At 42.8% G+C, this 21,389-nt stretch overlaps 1 long non-coding RNA gene across 1 annotated transcript in view; it reads right to left on the reverse strand.

Moving 5' to 3' along the window:
* LOC308477797 overlaps positions 1-21,389 on the reverse strand; it is a 69,860-nt gene that overhangs the window by 24,895 nt on the left and 23,576 nt on the right. The window contains exon 2 of the long non-coding RNA XR_013986708.1: positions 589-800. This is a non-coding gene — a long non-coding RNA (uncharacterized lncRNA). The remainder of the gene's footprint in view (positions 1-588; positions 801-21,389) is intronic.

The raw sequence follows: 21,389 nt of genomic DNA on the forward strand, positions 1-21,389 counted from the left end.
ATACTGCCAACATTAAGGGGGGGGGGGGAACTATCATGATGGTAAGCAGGATAAAACCAGCAATAAAATTACATCCGTTGGAGAAATACAAATCACAAATTGCTACCATCCTTGTGGTAGCAAACTCCATGAATTCATTTTTTAAAAGTTAGCTGAATTGTTAGAAATTGTACATCACCTTGGACACTTTGTGGCAGCAACACAATTAATAACATTAATTTGTTAACTGAATGGGTGTTGTCTTCGGAAATACGGCTATCCAACACTCTGAAAGGGAGAGGGGTTAGGGTTACAAGGGGGAGTGCCAAGCTTTGTGTAAGCCAAAATCATGACATCACATCAAAATGATGCTTGGAGAATAAATGTTTTAAAAGGAAGCGCCAACATAGAAAGGTTTACTGCAGGAAATTTAGCAAGCCTGGCAAAGAGCTACAGCCCAGGAAACGAGCACTAGAATGTCAATACAGTGGCATTTTAACAGCTTTTATTAATGTTTGAAAGCAAACAGCAGGTGTGGAATGGGCCAGGAAAAGCAATTGTATCAACAGAATCATAGCCTGTCATCTGCATACCTATAACCCAACTGACCTTTGGGGTTTCTTTCTGCATTCAGGAGTCATGTTCTCATTTATTTGTTCCATTCTGCATTCAAAACGTGGTCTTAAAAGGGGAGGGGAGAGAATCCATTCGCATGAAAACTTGTGGGGCAGAGTCCTGCTGGATTTCAGAGCGAAGCCTTGTTATATATTGCTTCCAGCACAAGCCTTTTCCGTAAAAAAGCAAATGCAAAAGGGGACCATCTGGGGGAATGAAAACACATTTGAATCAATAGGATAAAGTTAACAGAATAAAAATAAAATAAAATAGAATGAACCAAATGGGATAAAAATTCCTGTGGATATATTAACGCTGAATACCAGATTTCAGGGCAGCTGTGGAATCATAACATTGGGCCAAAACCTCTTATGGTGTAACCCTGTACAGCTTTCATCAATGAAGCGTTGCACCTGGTTGAATTTTGAAGAGCTTTTTGAGGAGATACTGTAGTTAAAAATTGGGATAATGTAAGCCTCCAAGTCCTTCCCAGGTCTTGATGGTGGGGGGAGGAACCAGGCCCAATCCTGGCTGAAAGTTATCCTTGCCCTCCAGAGCAGAAGAACCCATACTACTAAAATTACTGGAGACATGTTTATATCCTGGCTGGCTGCTTTGGGATGAGATGGGAGAATGTGGGACTTCAAAGGCCTCCTGGGGAACTTTGGGGAGCCAGTAAGATGGAGTATTCCAGTCAATGCAAGCATGAGAATCTGCACTTTCCAGTTCATGTGCCCCAAATGTAACTGTGTTAGTTCCCTGCTCTGTTCTGAAGTTCAGGCACAAACATAACATTAACTACCAAAAGCCAGGAGCTCAGTTTGACACCCTCCCTTAAGTGTTCCCAGTGGTTAGGAAATAAAGAGCTTCTGTCAAATCAGATGTGCCATGGGAGTTCTATGAATGGATTTCACAATTTATTTATTTTTTTCAATTTACAAAACCAGTTGTAGAGACTTGGATTGGGGCTGCGAGGAGGTTAACCTTCCCCAGCCGACACACATGATTTCCCTGTTGAAAATCACACCGACACACCACAAAGCTGCTATTTAGAAGAACACAGTCAGCACACAGTGTTATGCCTGCAAGTTTTGTCTAACTGAGGCTAATAGCATCTTCAGAGCAATGATTCTCCATGGAAAAAGATAGCAGAGGCAAACCTCTCACACAGTCCTGACCTAGGCACAGGGAGAGGGCTTGCAGCTCCTTCAGACCCTGACCAAAATGGTCATTAGCAAAGGTGAGTGGCACCCTGTGGGTCTTGCAGGGTGAAATACAGGAAGGTCAGCAGTAGATAGAGCCAGAGCCAATGGCTGGCAGCATGGGGGTAGCCAAGTAGGGTCAGGGGGGCAGCTGCCCCCTTAAATGAATCAATAAATCAATAAAAATACTTAACTAAGTGTGGTTCTGCCTGCCCCCCTTCCCCCATCAACAAAAATCCTGGCTACATCCATGGCTGGCAGAGCTCATCTTCCTCTTTCCATCTTCTGGGTGGCAACAATGAGCAGGGCCTTTTTAGCTCTGGCACCTCACCCCTACACCACTCTTCTCCCTCCTCCCTTCATTCACCAAATCCCATCCCTAATTATCTTTAGAATGAGATTGAAAGCATTCTCCTCAGCGCCTAATGCAGTTTAATTTTCCTGCCGTGTCTTTTTGCCAGATTTAATTTTTGACTTTGTTCTAAGTACTTTCATTTTATCCTTTCATTGTGATGTTTACTTTGACATCTGCCTCATGAATCAGTATGATTAATAGGCAGGTGCTGTATTCTATTAACCATAGACTTGTGTTTTAGGAATTTTGTCCTGAGCAGGACCCAGTAGCTGAAGAGAGAGGGGGCAAGAGGAAAATAATAGAAGCAGAAAACATTTTTTTAATTCAAATAAATACTGAGAATGTGATTGGATGTCCTGAATAAGAATCTCCTTAAAAATCATTAGAATCTCTTTCTGGTGGATAAAGGAGTAAACAGAAAAACAGGGAATACAAATAAATGAGGCAGAAGTTAAGAATAGCAAGGTAACTGCATTTGAACCAGAAGCATAGGAGACTCTTACTAATCCACAGTCCCATTTCCTGCTGCCCTGAGGGTGTTCCCACCCTAATACTGACCTGAGAACATGACCACTTAGCTTAGGAGACAGGCTTGGTAGAATGGCTGCCAGCCATCAGCTAAAATACTTACTTGTCAGCATCTCCTTTGTCCAGAAAATACTTTGACATACTACACTGCAACAGCTTCAATGGGGATATTTTTATACAATGATTTGATAGCTGATGTGTGATATTTCCTTTTACCTGCCTTCACTTCTTTCCTTCCTAGACGTTGTCCAGAGCTGAAAGCATTCACTAGTTAATCCATATGATTAAATGACAGGCTTGATAATCACAGCCATTTAAATATTAAAAGGTGAATTTTAAATCAGGCTTCAATAGGACTTCTTCTGTCTATGTGCGAGGGATCAGGATGGAAGGCGTTGTTGTAAACAATTGATCACATTTAGTCATTCAGAGAATGACTTGCCAGACAATCATTTGCCAGACAATGAATGACTTGCCTGTGGAACTATTTCCATCAAAAATCTTGGGATGATATCACGTTCACTGAAATGCTGTATCAAATTTATCAAATAAGTCAAAATCAGGACTATTAATTGACCCAAATCCTTCATTTGGGTGACACCTCTGGTATTCTGTTTGTCTTCACCTTGCAATTCTCCCTGCTTTCTCCCCCAATGCCCAATGACAATGATGTTTGTCCCCCCACAATGACAATGATGTCCCCCCAATAACAATGATGTTAACAATCTCTCAAAATAGTAGCTGCGCCAACGAGAATCTACATTTCCGCCATTCGCATGCCATGAAAACTTAAATGCTGCTATTTTCCACAGCACATCAAAGGAATGGAGCAGCTTTGGGGATAATATGGATTAACATAAACTCCCTCAGATCACGTGCCTTGCTGGGCTTGCAAAGTGGGATTCCATAATCAGATTTCAGTTGGTCTTGCTCTCAGAGAGAGGGTGCTGAGTTCCATTGTATAGAAATGGATACTGTATTGGGCAACAGCGTGTGGATGTATTGACTGAGCAGTGGACTGGGGAAATCTCTCTTGTAGGGCCTAGATATCCAGCAAATTTATACCTATTGTATAATATGTGTGGTGGCTTCCTCCAAAGAATCCTGGGAGCTGTAGGTCGGTATGGATGCTGGGGAGCCTCTCTCAGAGTTCCCCAGCCCCCCTCATAAAACTACAACTCCCAGCATCCCCTGGAGAGGTGGAATGACCAAGTGGTTTTGTCTGCAGGGTAGATGATCACATGCCCCTTGTCTTCTTTCTAGATAGTTCAACAGCAACTTTGTTTTCAACCTCAAGAGAGGGAGGCCATATTTTCAGGTGATGGGGAGGACATGCTTCCATAAAGCTTGCCCATCATCTATCTGGGTCTGTGTTTCTCCAACTGTTGGGAAAGCATCCCAAGGTGGATGCTGGCAGTTGCTAAGGGAGACACAACTCTGTCTTCACTGATTCTCCCCTATCCCATATTTTATGTCTGCCTTGCCTGGGCCTGAAGGCAGAATGTTGGCTGGCACTTTCTCCCTGCAACCCAATCAGTGTAACACAAGTGGTTGTGTGCTGTATTAGCTGGGAAAGAGAAGACATTTTGCCTTAGGCGTGCCTTGGCTGTTCTCACTTTCCCTGCCTGGCAAGCAGCACAGTGAGCTCTCTTGGGCCATCTGGAAGCGTCTTCACCAAATGCATTTCTTGCCTTTCAAGTGCTTCTGACATGGGTCATGTCACCAGTCCCTATGCCCCTTCCTCCCCTTCTGGTCTATGGCACACCATACCATCTCCATATACTCAGATACTGTATGTGTATCCACGTGTGCATGATTTTCATGGGTGGGCAGTGGTGGAGCAGCAGCACACTCGCTACACTTTGGGTGGGCATGCAAAGTTTCAGATCAGAGAAATCCTGTTTTTTCCTGTTTGCAGCCAAAGAGCAGTGCTGGTTGGTAGCCCTTTGACAATCTTGAAGCCACCTCCCCTTCCCTTGGAGAAGTTATCTAAAACATTTAGTGTTATTTTTATACTACTAATAATAGGCCGGACAAATGCTTAATCAGACAAACAGACAAAGCACTTTGGGGCAGGGGAAACAATTAGAAAGACAGACTGCTGTCCCAATGGAAGAGTGGCAAAGAGGAGAAGAAAGAAATCAGCCTTGGATGAAGCAAGTCTGTGTTATCAAAGAGCCATGTTGGAAGAAAGGTAAGCTCACGCCATGGAAGAAAATAACCCAAAGTGACATCTGCACACAGGGAGCCTGAATGCAGCCACTGAAACTTCATTTATCCGCTATCTGTTAATCACTTTGAGATATTTTCATAGGAGGCAATTCATAAATTAAATAAATGAATCCATAAATTAAATGCATAAATCTGAACTAATATTTTAGAAATATTTGGAAATGGCATGTCCTACCATCGAATGGGGTGGTTGGACTAGATGACCCATATCTTTCAAATCCATTATTTTGATGGAACAATCCCACATTGGTTATGGGTACTGTATATTGTTCAATACTGGATATTGTTAAATGGCATATTGCCAAGTTTTATTCAAATATGTACTGCAGTGATATATATTGCAGTGATATATAACATCTCCGAGCACAATTCAAAGTGTTGGTGCTGACCTTTAAAGCCATAAACAGCCTTGGCCCAGTATACCTGAAGGAGCGCCTCCTCCCCCATTGTTCAGCCCGGACACTGAGGTCCAGCACTGAGGGCCATCTGGCGGTTCCCTCACTGCGAGAAGTGAGGTTTACAGGGAACCAGACAGAGGGCCTTCTCGGTAGTGGCCCCTTCCCTATGGAATGCCTTCCTGTCAGATGTCAAGGAAATAAACAACTATCCGACTTTTAGAAAACATCTGAAGGCATCCCCATTTAGGGAAATTTTTAATGCTTGATGTTTTATTCTGTTTTTAATGTTCTGTTGAAAGCCACCCAGAGTGGCTGGGGAAACCCAGCCAGTTAGGCGGGGAAGAAATAATAAGTTGTTGTTGTTGTTTCAATATTATAATTTTATTACATATTATGGCTACTGTACTATTATCATATTTATTCCTTTTCTGTAAACCACTTTTAGTGCAATGTCTTTGTGGTAAAGGCAGCATGCAAACAAACTGGCTGTAAGGTTTGTGCTACTGCAGCTGAAATGTGCTGGGGAAGTAACAGAGGAACTATCCAACTCTGCTCAGTTGCCTGATTAAACCAGCCTTGACTGCGCAAACTCCGGGGTAAAGGATTGTGTCCACAATCCTCCTCAATGGCCTCTCCAAAGTCAATGAAACATCCTTCTTCCTCACCACAGCAAACACTTCCATGACTGGGGCTGCAGAGCTGGGAGTCTCTGTGGTTAGAATTGAACTGAAATGAATTTTCGTGAAAGTATGTCCTATTTATATTCGTTTAATAAGAAGGTCCAAACAGACATGCTATGAGAGAATGGTGATTGGCTCTTTTGACCTTCTCAATTGGCAGGAGCTCCCATTCTGAACAGAGCAGAGTCACTGTAGGGAGGTGGAGGGATATGCTTAATCCTTTCCCTAAAAAAAGAGTCAGAAACAATGCAGTCTTTCCTCCCAGCAGGGGTAATATCACCTTTCAATCCTTGTTTGCATGATCTTGAATGGGGAAACGCTGCAGGCAGAATTGGCTTAAAATACCCCCACCTCCCAGAAATCTTGTTCCAATCTAAATCAGAGAGCCCCACAATGGCTTTATTTTTTATTTATTTTTAAATGAGGAGATCTAATCAACATCGTGTTCGTTTTGGTCCTTAGTTCCAGGTCCTTCTCTTACTTTGGTCCTTCTCAGTCCTACAACTCTATTAAATGAGTTAAACCAACAAGGTAAGTGTAACCTGGAACTTAGGAAGTGGGATTGCATAAATCCTTCTGCTTTTGCTTTTGCTCCTCACTTCTCATCCCTCCAAGAGGAGCACCAGCAGGCTGTGTTCGTTGCCCAAAATGTCAGCGAGTCCCTGTCCTTCCAGTTAGAGGTGAATTGTTACTCTGAAAATATTTCATCCTTAATGCCTGCTGCATGAGCCGGAGCATGCATCTCCGTGGGGTTATGCTCTTTCTAATTTATCTGCTGTCCCAGTGTCCAGGTCAGATGTCTCCATTGCTCTCCACCCCCTGCCCTCCTCTCAGTTTTCAGAGACACTCCGTCTCCACTTACGCTCTCTCTCTTTTCTTTTCTCTCCCATCAGCAGAACATTACTCAGCCGATTGATAAATGAGGTCAGAAGTGGCCTGACAGCCATGTTGAATTTGGAAGCCTAATCTAGGCAGAAACTTGAAAATTGGGGGGCATGCTTCTCAAATGATCCTCAACTCAATGGGATGACAGTCAGTCATGTGCCAGTGCTCCCCTGCCCCACTCCCCTATTTTAAGAATGGGGCTGTGTTGCTTAAAGGGCTGAAAAGTACCAAATCAAGAATCATGCAAGTGTGTCCACAACAGTTTTATGTACATACAGTTTTTAAATGTCTCTGGGTTTGATATTATTTGAGACAGTGAGATCCAGCACTTAAGGATTTAGCTGTTGATATATGTGTGTTAATACACATTAGACATGCTGCCTTAATCAGGTGTGTTTTTAATTTGCGAGTAGAAATCTGGAAGTGGTTCTGGAGCCATTGCGAAACTGGAAAAACTGGGAGGGGGATGTCATCAGAAAGGTAGGGTGATTAAGAAACCAAACATTGTGCATTTAATATGCCTAATGCCCCTAAATAGAGACATATCCATTCATTTGAATAGTCTGTATGGGTCTTGTCACACCATCTTAAAGAAGATATAATGAAACTTTTTTTAAGTACTAAAAAGAGGAATGAAAAAGAGTAGTGACAGTGAAAGGGGTTCCTTATGGTGGGAGATTTAAAAGGCTTATAGCGCAGTCCACAAATCAATTAAGACAGACTTTAAACTGATGGGAGCCCCACTGTAATTAGTTGAAACTGATTTAAGGCAATTTACATCTGCTCAATTACCTTGTGGACCGATCTTTATTTGTTCACTTTTTAAACAGCGTGAGTCGGTTACGATCCCAAGGCAGTTTACACTCAGTCTTTGATGCCGATGGTCACTGAGATATTGTATATTTTCATTACTGCTACTGTTACTCTTACTATCCACCCTTTACCAGCAGATCTCAGGGTGGGTTACAACAATTTTGAAAATCTGAATTAAAAACAGTTGCAGTGTTACATACATATCTCAGGTGTCAAAGGGCAGTGTGAAGAGGTGCACCTTCAGCATTTGCTGTGCGGACAGAATTCCACAACTTGGGGCTGCCACAGAGAATGCTCTCTCCCAAGCCACCCCACGGAAAACCTCTGAGGAAGGTGTAAGTACCAAGTGAGTCCCCTCAGGGTGATCTGAAGGAAAGGAAGTGGTCTTTCAGATACTTGGCTGCCAAAACAACATAACACCAGTCCTGAAAGACCTACATTGGCTCCCAGTACGTTTCTGAGCACAGTTCAAAGTGTTGGTGCTGACCTTTAAAGCCCTAAACAGCCTTGGCCCAGTATACCTGAAGGAACATCTCCACCCCCATCATTCAGCCCGGACAGTGAGGTCCACCTTTGAGGGCCTTCTGGCAGTTCCCTCACTGCGAAAAGTGAAGTTACAGAGAACCTGGCAGAGGGCCTTCTTGGTGGTGGCGCCCACCCTGTGGAACGCCCTCCCATCAGATGTCAAGGAAATAAACATCTATCTGACTTTTGTTTATGGAAGTTTTTAATGTTTTATTGTATTTTTAAATATTTTGTTGGAAGCCGCCCAGAGTGGCTGGGGAAACCCAGCCAGATGGGTGGGGTATAAATAATAAATCATTATTGTTGTTGTTGTTGCCTAAGCCGTTTAGGGCTTTGAACACTAATATGAGCATCTTGAATTGGGTCTGGAAACAAACCTGGTAACCAATGCAGGGGTTTCAGAATGGGTGTTATATGGGTGAGTTCTAAAAGCAACCCAATGGGTGTAATCTTTTCTGCAAGTGCCCACTAAAGGACAAAATCAGAATGTCTCTTGATGTCTGAAAATACAGCAAAATTAGATATTAAGTATGATGCTGGGCCAAGTCAGAATTCTGGTGAAAGGTGTATAACACTTTCAACCTACCTGATAACAGCATAAGCAAGGAGCAACCCAGTTGCACCATAGATTGCTATGTTTAAAAATCAGCATTGTCTAGAAGTTGATATTATTCAAATTAGTTACTTCCTGCTGAGAAGAGCTCCTAACCAATAAAGCTTAATCTGATGCCAACAGTTGCTCTGGAAAGGAGAATTTCTCATGTTTCATATGAAGCCTGATTATGTTTTTTTGGCACAAGAGAAACCAAGGATTCTGCGCATTATCTTTTGACAGGCTCCTTTCTCATATCAGTTAGAATCAAATTTCTTCCCCAGCTGCTGACAGATAAGGAAAATTGGTCAGATCTTCAAAAGACAGACTTTCTATTAGCAAATAGATGTTAAGGACTATTACATAACCAGCCATTTATTCCTTCAAATTATCTAAATCTCATGCTGCTTTTGTTGTGAATGGCTAGCATGATCATTGTAATGACAATTAATTTTAGTTGACCTACCTCTTCCATTTGTAATCATTCGTAAGATATGAGTCCCATCGTTAAACGTTTTATATATTGTAGCTTGCATTTATTTGATGACCTGTAGTCAACATGGAAATAAAACTGGGGAGAACTACACTAAACTGAAAATCAGAACAAGCGAGTGAACACTGGTGATCTTTCCAGAACTGTCCTATTTCTTGGATATTTCCTCTGTAGCATCTGATTAGGAATAAGCAGTTCTATCAATTTTGATTTCACTCAGTTTCACATTTTTCCAATTTTAAATTCAATTCTCCATATTTCTGCATTAGTTTGGGAATTTTTGTTAAGTCCTCATGAAAATTCATCAACATTTTAATGCAAATTTCTCTTAATATATATGTGTTTGTCCTAACATACATATTTTTGAAAAACAAATTTCCCAAATATAACACATTTTTGCATGTTAATTTCACTAGTATTTGCAAGTTTATCACACTATATCCAACCTAGGATATATATTTTTGTATGCATTTCTTGGCTGACGAACTGCCTTGCAAAATTCAGAGAAGTGCAAGTGTCAAAGAACAGCTGTGTTTCAGTTCATGTTTGTTTCAGAGAGTGCAAATTTGGTAAGTTTGCCTTTAAATGCTAACAGAATCAAATTTCTCCCACTTCCCTGCATCTGATTTAAGTAATAGCTGAAGACAAGATACTGGGATGGAGCCTGGATACTTCAGTTGGTTAGAGCATAGTGCTCATAACCCCAAGGTTGTGGGTTCAATTCCCATATGGGACAGCTGCATAGGAGGTTGGAACTAGATGATAGGAGGATTCTATGACATACCATAGGTATGATATGTGAATTTTTATATCAAGTTTTCATTACATACAAGTTGCGGTTGATTTATGGAGACATAAGAATGCAGTTGTTTCCCCATGTAGTGACAACAGGGATTCCACCTCCATCAACAGGGACAGTTCCAGGTTTGAGCAACATGCTTTCTGGTTGGCTCCCTCCTGTGTCAGTGACCCCTCTGGTGGGTTTACCTGATGGAGCTGCAACATCAGGTTGCAGCATTGCAGCAAACATTGTTGGGCAGCTGGGTCTCTGAATTGCCCTTTTAATTTCCCATAATTCCCCAGAGTGACACTGCTTCAGAGGCATTGTGGGAAATGCAGATGGTGGCTCCAAGACCCAACTGCCAGGCACTAACTGAAGCACAGTTCTGGAAAGCTTAAACTTGTTTAAAGGGCACCCCAGGGCAAACATCTGTATTGAGCTCTGCTGGTGCCCAGGCTAAGGATGCTGGATGCTGGCGCTGGGTCTGTCTGGCAACAGGCAGTACAGGTTGCTTCCAAGGAGATGGGAGGGAGAAATGACTCACTTATGGGTTACATCATCTCTTAACAGATTCCAGCAATTCCAAGGAATATTATTTCAGAACTGCCTAACTCTTTATCATATCCGGCAAGAACCAGTGATGACAACAGACAAATATAAAAAGGAAGGGTAGCTAAATGGTTAGGTTAGACTGCAAAAGCAGCCCTGTAATGATAGCAGGAATCAAAGTGTTGCAGGAGTAAGTGCTCTGTGCATGGGGGAACTCTAGCAGAGGAATGAAACCCAGGGCAGCTGCAAGTTGCACAATTGTTGTAGTAAGAATTGCTGTGTTAAGTAAAGTTTGTTTGTTCCATGCTACAGACTTTGCAAACTGAAAGTGAAACTATGATACAAAACAAAACTCCAGGAAATGTTGCAGAGAACCGGTATGGACTATTTGATTTGTACTAAGAGTGGACCAGGTAAGAAAGATGGGCGACTTCATCATGCAGCACTGATTCTTCATGTGGCAGAGGACAGATGCAAAGAAGTATTTTAATATTTTCTAGTTTGTTAACAATGCAGATGGTATAGGGGAAATCAAGTTTCAGTTGATAAGTTTGAAGCTATGCATTCTTCACTTAAACTCAGATAGGAGGATTTATATAGCCCCATAAGTGACTGATTTAAGGCTGTTGGCATGATCATGAGAATGTGGGGTGCTGTGTCAATTACATATTAAAGATCACATAGCAAGAGGCATAAACTTTGACACTGATTGCTTGAGAGTCATGTTACTGAGAGGCCTTCTGCATGCTGCTGGCCTCAGCTTCCAGCTCAAGCAACTCAACTCTGAAACTAGATGTGGCCTCCGACAACTGAGCCTGACCATGTCACATGTTCAATTCATGACCCACCAAGCCAAATGCAGTCTAGCCACAGGGCTGGTTGAGAAATTCAGTTTCTATGAATTCCAGTATGAACTGACTAGATCTGGGCTAATGTGCAGAGCAGCCAATAACTATCCTTTGGATTTTGCTCTTTGTTGAATTTTGCAATACACTTTTTGGCTCAATTTTTTTTACCAGAATTCATTGATTTTAGAATAAAATAAAATTCATTTATTTTAGGATAAAATACATTTAGAAATGTGTAAATTGAAATAAAATACATAATTAAACTGGCATTTTTATGCAGAGATTTAAAAAATGAATTGCAAAACCAGAATAAGATAGACTTATGAATGAGCACATGCAAAATTTGCATGGGGTAGAAATAGACTGGCCTCTTCCTTCCTTCCTACCAGTTAACTACTAGGGCCTTTGAAGCCTGGTGATAAATCCCTCTTCTCCATTTTTTAAATGCCAGGCAATCAATCTCTTGGTGTTCTGCTAGTGGGTCAGAACCTGGAAAGCCCATATAAACCTTTACTAATTTCTGGCTCATTGGTACTTGCCTTCCTCCACCAACTCCGTCTGCATCAAGACTGTCCAGTCCTCCATAGGTTTTTCATGCAATTTAAAACTCACAAGTCATGCTGATGAAAACATTTCATTGGTGCAGCATTTATAAAGAAGAAAAAGAATAAGCTTCCCCCAAATCGAGAGGGGTGGGGTAGAGAGATCTACCCATTGATGCTCAGGGCATCTGCTGAAAGATCTGAATGGATTTGACCCAGTTCCAAAAAGTTATGATCTTGCAGACAGGCAGACAAAGAGATGTGGAGGGGAGGGCCCTGTTTCGCTCTGCCAATTCACAGGGAAGGCTGGCTCCAGCAGCCCTGTGCAGATGCTTAAGCATTTAAAAGGCCAAGACAACCTGCTACAGCCATTTTGTGCAACATCAAATTTTTACTCCTCTATTGGCAGCTCTCTTCTCATAAAGTAGTTAATTTCCCTTCCCCTTATGCCTGCCAGTTTAAAATGATCGGGTGTTAATGGTACAGGCCAAAGCACATTTTTTAATTTTCCAAATTGTGCCTGCTCTCCCCTCTCTTTCCAGCCATTATTCCTGACCGAAGCCCAGCATGAGGTTGTTTGTGTTGATGTATTTTTAATCCCATCCTCCTCGTTTCCCCAGTTTCACATGGCAGCCGACCACATTAGCCTGTGTAAAAGCTTTTCCTCTGGATTGCTGGCAGCCAGACTTCCAAGCCCAGCTTGCAGTTTTCCCCCAGAGTGGCTGGATTGATTGGCTACAGGCAGAATGGGCACGGTTCTCCACTGCTTGGACTGAAACGGAACCATCTGTTACACCTCTAGTTAAAAGTACATAAAGTTGAGCATTTGCGTGTAGACAATACCACCCCTGATACACTCCCCACCGCACATCTCACTCGCACTTTGGCAGAATCTCACACCATGATGGGGCCCAGTACAGGAAATCCGGCACTTCAGCTCTGCTGGAATGAGGCAGAGCAGAGACTCCAGTGCATAAATCAAGCCTTGCTTGTTTCATTACGATCCTTGCCGCTGACAGGCCCACTGAATAGGGGGTGGGTGCGGGTTTGGTATCAGTTGAGTGGAGCACATTGATTGGTTGAACTCTGCGCCATGGCACTTAGCCAATCACAGTTGTATTCCCAGGTTGGTTTTGGATGCATAAATGGAGCCATGTTGAAGCATCCGTTCAACTTTCATTTGTGTTGCTTAGATTGGCCCTATATCTGTTCCTGAGAGCCACTATGCAGGTCTTGTTTATTAAATAATTGTTCAATAACTATCTAAACTTATCTTTTAAGTTCCACTGAAAAAGATTTAAGAAAGTGCTAAAAACTCTGTCATTGAAATCAATTGGACTTCTTTGCCAGGGTGATGCCCACTGGTTTTTTAAGGCAAAAAAAAAGGTGCTCCTGGGATCATCTAGATGAGTAGCATTTCAATAGTGGCTCATATTCCTATGGTATGTCTTGGATCACATAGGTGCTGTCCATCTTTGTTCAGTCTTAGTTATGCTAGTTTCAACAAGACTGCAAGTTACTTTTATGTCAATAAATGATTGGGCACTGTTGTCTATACGCTGCACAATTATTGTTTTCTTAAATCAACACCTAGCAGAAAAGTAACCCAAATTCTGAATGAAGAACTGCTCAGTTATAATCAGTCTAAATAATGTCAATAAATTACATCATTTAACTACAGGTGTCACTAAAAAAATGTACATGTATGTGCTTAGTTTTCATAATTTATCCTGTTTCAGACAACCATCTGGAAGAATGAAAGGTGTACTGGAAATCCTACTGAGCCCCAGCCTTGGCTTCAGAGGCACTGCCTTCACATTCTCAAGGCTCTCTTTGACCGAGTCAGGAGATTTGTATTAATTTGGGTGATGTAAAACATTTTAAAATCAAATTAGTTTCAATGGGAGAGATTTAAATAAGTGTTTAAATCTATGAGATGAGGCAAAGAATCTTGTACTCCAGGTCCAGAGATCACTGCCATATACTGGCAAAATGGTTCCTGAATTCTATACATCAGCCTCCAACTGTGGCCTTACAGATGTTTTGGACTAGAATTCCCACAAGCCCTAGGCAGCATGGCCTCTTTTTGGGCAGTGATGATGCCCAAAACATCTGGAGGGCATCACATTGAGGAAGACTGCTGTACATGCTCAAGCCAGGAAGGGGAACAATTAAAATCAATGGAAACAAAATACAAAAACAGTGAGAAAATGACAGACAGACACATGCCATCCACCCATGGAGTCAGCCAATGAGTTCGTGACAATTGGGAGATGTCCTCTGCAGAACCCCTGCATCTCCACACACACACACACACACACACAGAGCACAGTGATGCCAGAGTACTCCCTCAGCCCCAGTTGCACAGCTAGCAACAATTCCAGGGCTGTCAGTCCCCAGGTATTGTGATGGCCCTTGGGCTCTTCACAACCACTGTTGTAGAGAACAAGATGAAAAAGCAAGGCAAGAGAAGACATACAACACGGTGCCCACATAGCACCCCAGACCCACAAAGACAACAGGCACATGCACACAGCCCTCTCTGGGATAAGGGTTGAAGACATATCATCTAAGGATTGGAAAGCATGAGCAGAGCATGAATACCTCACCCCCAGAATTGAGACCCACACCCACCATGTCAGCAAATCAACACAAGTAATAAACCTGGAGGGAATCGACAGAGAGGAGGAGGAAGTGCTAGGCTGTAAGCTAGAGGCCTGCCTCTTTAAGGCCAACATCCCAATGAATGATCTAGACCTCCAGGCATAAAAGGTCCCAGTCCTGTCCCAGACACTCTTAGAGCAAAATGCTCACTAGGGAGCTGTCCTTGGTGCTGACTGCCCTTGCTCTATTGTGCGCTGTGGTTTCCTCATTGGGACTAACCCCTGAGCCAATCAGGAGGAGTACAGCATGGGCCAACCCACCCTTTTGGCCCACCCTCTGGCAACCCATGTGACCAATCTATCCCCCCCCCCCCCGCTTTTTTGTCTGAAAGTGCAACCCTACTAGGTAGCATGGCAGCTGGACTATCAGGGTTCCTTCCAACTCTACAATGCAAGAGCAAATAATAGTGTAGGGAAGCAATAAGAACCTCCTTCTTTGTTCAGGAGTTGCAGAAGTCCTCACAGGTTTGAAACCATCTCTGTGAGCACAGATCATTTTTGACGCATTCATATAATGCCATCAGCCCCCAATTTCCTCTTTGAATATGAGCTTTTATCTCCCGGTGCTATACAACACACATCTGCCCGGCTAGGCCACGAACCCAACCAATGTGTGAGTCCAAGGCTAATTGCTTTCTTGTGGATGCTGACACATGTTCCCCCCCGTGATTGCTCTACTATTGTATCTGAGTGACAGCTACACACACTGGCCCAGGAACCTACAGTAGGATTTCAATCTCACCTTTTTGCTCTCCAAACACTGTGATTTCTTTGAGCCGCTTTGCTTTGGTTTCATATGTGCTGCTATAGGTCACAGGGAGGGGAGGTCATGGGCTTGAATTTTAGTAAGCATCAATGGCACTTGCTTCTTTCTCCTTCCATTGTGTCCTAGACAGCTCATCCCTTTCTCTTGAATAAAGCCACCATTCAAGCTTTACACCCACATTTTTCCATTTGCACTCTGCACATTTACCAAAGAGGATAGAATTTTATTACAGTTCCTGGAGTTTTGTCCGGTCATTCCTTGTTCTTATGCCAGCTGCTATGCCAGTGGGCTCCATTTCTGATCGGGACTCTTTGTCAGCTGCTGTTTACAGCTCCATTTTTCCCCCTGACGTGTTCAGTGCTTTCTGTTATATGTTCTGTGCTATTGCTTGCAGCAGGCATGTATATCTGACATATGTCCCTGGCTTAGTTCTCTTTTAGGAGACTTGTATGACATATTCAGATGGTACAGGATGCATATTTACAGTGTGATCCAGCAGACAGCATTTTGGATATGGACCCGAAAACCTAAGCTATGAATTCATAAGGAAGTCTTGGGCAAGCATTATGCCACCATCGCAGTTCCACCATGGTAAAACAGAATTATCTTCATCAAAGGGTTGTAAAAAGAAAGAAGAATATCCTTATATGGTAAAAGCATAATTGATGTGATATTTCTCTTAAACTGAAAAATATGTTTTCCGCTTCTGGTAACTGGAAATAAATGTGCAGATATCAGCCAAGCATTGTGGGATCTGCTTCCTATGGATAGTCTTTAACTGATGAACATTGGACCTGTGTGATTTGCATGGAACTGCATTACAACAAGATTGTACACTTTCTTTGCAGTGCTGTGAACACTCAGGAATACTATCCCTAGTGAATTATTACCTGGCTGCCCTGTTTAACCAGTTGCACTTCAGAACTCTGACAGATAGTGACATGTATTTGTTTTTCCTGCTTCCATACAGGTGGGAGTATGATGAATGTGCCCTGCAGATAAGACCTAAGTTTTCCAAATGCAATAAGCATTAGCTTAGGCCATGTCTGCAAGTGCATACATGTTCTCCCCCAACTCTCTTGCAGCAGGAAGTGGGAGGACCGATTATGGAGTGAGCAGACTTGAAGCTTGTGCCATCAATTTTTATTTTTATTTTTAGTAGAACTCCAAGATCAACTGACCACAGCCTGTTGCAAAAGACATACTCTTAGCATTAAGTAATTATGAGCCCAGGAATTTGTTTTGACAATCAGAACTGAACGGAGCTCACAGTCCTTCCACACAAAATTCCACCCCTGGTTAGCCTAAGCTTTCTTAATTTCAGCACTATAATTTTGGGCAGCAGAGGGGTTGCTTCTATTGTTAAACAATGGGACATCAGCCAACTCACTGGTGATCACACTGATCTGCCAGGAGCTTCATATCAACTTTCTTTACACCTCTGTACCTGGTGGGTTGGCAGAAGATGACCCTGGCCATAACATCAACCATATGCACCAGGGTATCATCACCATTTCAGTGAGTCTACCAAGCTACTATTTAGACATTCCAACTCAGACCTGCAGGTAATGTGCACCGTATGGAGTGCTGAAAAGGACGGGTATTTATTTCATTTGGTAGACTGAACTTCAAGTCCCATCATCCCTGGCCACTGTTCATGCTTGTTAGAGGTGATGGCAGTTGTAGTTCAACAACATCTGGAGGACCAAAGGTCCCTCACTCCTGCCTTAATTTGCCTAGTCCTTTTTGGACCTGCTCTTTTGTTATCTGTGTCACCATGTGACATGGTAGCATAAAGAGCTGCGCAATCTTCTTCTTTTTTTAAAAAAGGTAACTTTAAGATTTCTCTTCCCATCCAAGGATAACTCTTGAGCACCAAAATAACCAAGGGGAAGAGCAGCAGAGAAAGTCATCTGCACCAGCAGAGCTTCTGCCTAAGACTAAGTTAATGGTTTTAATCATAAGGCATCAGTAAATCTAGAATATGCTGCATGTGCCCTTATTTATCAGCATGGCTCTTTTTCTGACCCATGCTAGCTTTGGCCAGTGCAGTCACCAGCCATTTTTAACAGGAACATTCACTTAAGAACAGCTAACTGTACTGCTCCTGGCTGTGGGGAAGCAGGATTTTATTAAATGCTTCACACAGATTTTTCCCCCTTTGCATAATAAAGATGAATATATTATATTCTCCTCCTCTGCAAGAGTAAAACAATAATAGGAATGTAAAATAAAAACACCCACCCACCCACAAACAAACAAACAAACAATAAAGTGAAGCATAAATAGAACATAATGGCTATAGTGGTGAACTGAACTGACGATATAACATCTGCCTTGTGAACGTAAGCATGAGTTCCTGCAAAGAAGAATGTTTATTAGCCTAACTTTTCTCCTTTACCCCCACAGAAAACAATCAGTATTGGTACCCTAACGAGTCTGTTTTTGAGTACAAAGGATGACTTGCAAAGTATTTCTGTAGAACCCATTCCATTTCCCATTATCTTAATTTGCTGAGTCATTGTCACAGGCAGTTGCCAGCTTTTTCTTTTCTTTTTTGCCTGTCTCCCAGTGTTTGGATCCTTGCTACAGCCTGCACATCAGTAGCGAGGAGCCTTGGGCCATCCAGATGTCCTTGAACTCCTATTCCCATCAGCCCTATCCAGCATGTCCAATAGTCAGGGATGATGGGAGCTGTAGTCCAGCATTGTTTTGGAAAGCCGGACTTTCTCCACTCTACCATATATATAACTTTTAGTATGGTCTGTGGGCAGTAAATTACCCAGAATGCATAGGGTTGTTGTGCTGGAAGGTTTCATATGCAGAGAAGAAACAGTGTGTAAGTAGCAGATGAGATGTCCGACTAGGACAGGGGAGACCCAGGTTCAAACCACTGCTCGCCTATGAATCTTACTGAATGGTCTTCAAGCAACAGCTACACCTCAGCCCAATTGCACCTCACAGGGCTGTTGTTAAGAAGCAATGGAGGAAACCCCAGGTATGTTGTTTTGATATCCTTGAGAAGGGTGGAATATACATATAATTAAATCATAGGCAGTAGCGGCTAGTGGAGCAGGGTGGGCTGGCATTGCTTAACTGGCTTCCCAACGTCAAGGTCACTGCCGGTAACCAAAAGTCAGGGGGCAAGACAGTGGTGAGGTTGGCATGGACAAGGCAGTGGGGGCGTTGGATTGGTTCCATCACTGTACCTGCAGTTACTGGCAGTGACCTCCACATTGGGAGAGCAGGAAAGCAACACCACTCCACCCTGCTTTGCCCTTGCAGCCACCACTGATAACAGAAATGTGGGTAGTGGGGGTGGGGAGGAATCCATAAGACCAGATGGATTGTGTCTCTAGAATATGGCCAATGGTCAGGGGTAATAGAAGTTGTAGTTCAGAAACATCTGGAGGGCCACAGGTTCCCCATTCTCTGCTTTGGCTTATCTGAGATGCAGGACTGACCCTACCATTAGGTACAGCCAGGCCTCAGGCAGATGATCTTGGGTGTCATGAAAGGGCAGGAAATTGTTAATAATTTAATTTATTATTCTCATGTGCATCTTGATATGGGGGTGGGGGAAGTGGGGCGCCATTAGAAAATCCTGGACTCAGGCAGCCAAAGAAAAATAAAAAGAGAAAAAAGGGGGGGGAGGCATGGGACAGCCCTGAGTTGTGTTTTATAAAACATGATCCCTGCCCGATAGGATCTATGTGGTATATGCACTTTCTGAGAATGGTCATTCCCTTTGACTGGCATCAGAGAAACAATTTAACTTGTTGTTTGTTGTTTCAGCCTTTCATAAGATGTCACTGTGGTCATTAAATAGTTAGAAGCACAGCAGCCCATATCATATGGCCCAAGATTGTGCCATATCAACATTATCATCACAAGTTAGGAAGTCACAAATTAGTAGGACAATTAGTTTTGTAAGCCTAGCTCAGGATGGGCTGCTCCAGTGTCTACAATTTCACATTGCAAAATATTCCACAGATATTTCTCTCCAAAGCTTTCTCAATCTAATCAAGCAGCTCATCTGTGAGGGGCAAAAGGCTTGTTCAAATTAGCTCATGAGTTTCATATCATGGAGCTGAGTTTGTAGATCGCACTGCTGCTCAAGGCAACATTAGATAGACAGGTTTTAGCATGAAATCTGTGTTTCCAGATCATTCCCATCTCTAGCACCACACTGCAGAATTGGATTCATGCCTTATGTATCTAGGAAATGCATGGCAAGCGTTGGCAATCAAGTGAAGATGTTGCACTATGGTAGTGTTGAGCGCTAGTAGGGTCTAACTACAGTTTAGCAGTCAAAACCTGCATTATGAAGCAATCAGCCTTAACTGGACTTCATAAGCCTAAAACCACCCCCATGTTGGTTTTGCATAACAGTCCAGGTAAGGCCGATTGCCGTACAAAGTAGATTTTGACTACTGAAATGTAATTAGACTCACTTGGTTTTTATTGTGCAAATTAATTATACAGAGCTGGATTATTTGTCCTTAATCATTCATTTAGGGAAACTGTCACCATTCTGTAGTGTTCTGTCAAGTTCTGAAAGACCCTCATTGCTCTGACACAACGGGTCTGGCTGCTAACCAGAAGGTTGGTAAATTGAGCCCACCCAGAGATGGCTGTGGGCAGGATTCTGGCATTGCAAGGGTTTAGACTAGATGACCCTTGGGGTCCCTTCCAACTCTACAGTTCTATGGATTTATGGCAGCTTCTCTGATTTGTCTTGTAACCCACATGTCTGCTAGTTGGTGGTAGAGATGCCACATATATACATTCTCTAAATTTAGAAAAGGGGGGGGGGCGGGGATTGGCTTTGGTGTGAAGATTGAAAATGCTTTAGTAAAATGCCTTTATCATAGGGATTTGACAACTGCTCACATTTTCACCTCCCTCATTTGTCATTTTCCTTGGGAACTCTTGATCCCTGCTTGTAGGTTTATTTGTGCAGTAAATTGTGCATATTGTTAATTAGCTGTGTGAAGTCCCAAGGGGGTTTTGGCCATAGGGTGTCTAGTATTTATTATTCATTATTTCTTCTTATTAATTATTATTTATGATCATGATTAATTTTGCAAACAGCCCTCGGCCTGGAGTGATAGGGATACTGTTTTAAGGAGTACAGTTCCGAGGACAGAGCTCCCAGGGAAATCAGTGGGGCCTGTTTTCTCCCTTTTTGAGTGACTGGAAATTAGTGGCTGAGCTGTTGGAGGCAGAATTCTGAAAAAGCAGTGATGTTCTGCAGAAGGCTCTAGCTATAGTGGTGGCACTTGGGAACTCATTGAGTTGTCCCAAGATGGCACTTGGGACCTCGGATCCTAGAATTTTCCATTAAGCAGTGAGTGGTTTGGGTCATGACTTCCAAAGGCCCTCTAGCATCACAGAGTACAGTAGTACCTCCGGTTACAGACGCTTCAGGTTACGGACTCTGCTAACCCAGAAATAGTACTTCAGGTTAAGAACTTTGCTTCAGGATGAGAACAGAAATCGTGCGGCAGCAGCGGGAGGCCCCATTAGCTAAAGTGGTACCTCAGGTTAAGAACAGTTTCAGGTTAAGAACGGACCTCCAGAATGAATTAAGTTATTAACCCGAGGTACCACTGTACTAGAGTTTCTGATGACACAGAAGATCTGACAATTGTAGGACCTTTAGGCAGTGTGTGTGTCCCTGCTTTCCGCCAGCAAGCTATGTGCATATATGAAAAAGACAGGAAGTTGAAACTGTGCAGGCAGTGTTTTCCTCATTGGTTGTTGCGCTGAATGATAGCGCTAGAGGCCAATGGGACACAGATCAACACACGCGTGAACCTTTCTGTTCTCTGTTCCCAGATGCAGGATAAAAGCGATGGCTGCCAAATGAGCTCCCCATCTTTAATTTGTCTTTGTTATCCTTGGGGAAACTTGTATAGCTATCTCCACCTCCAAGAATGA

Source organism: Podarcis pityusensis (genome assembly GCF_964106645.2).
Source record: "Podarcis pityusensis genome assembly, chromosome: 5".
Taxonomy (NCBI): domain Eukaryota; kingdom Metazoa; phylum Chordata; class Lepidosauria; order Squamata; family Lacertidae; genus Podarcis; species Podarcis pityusensis.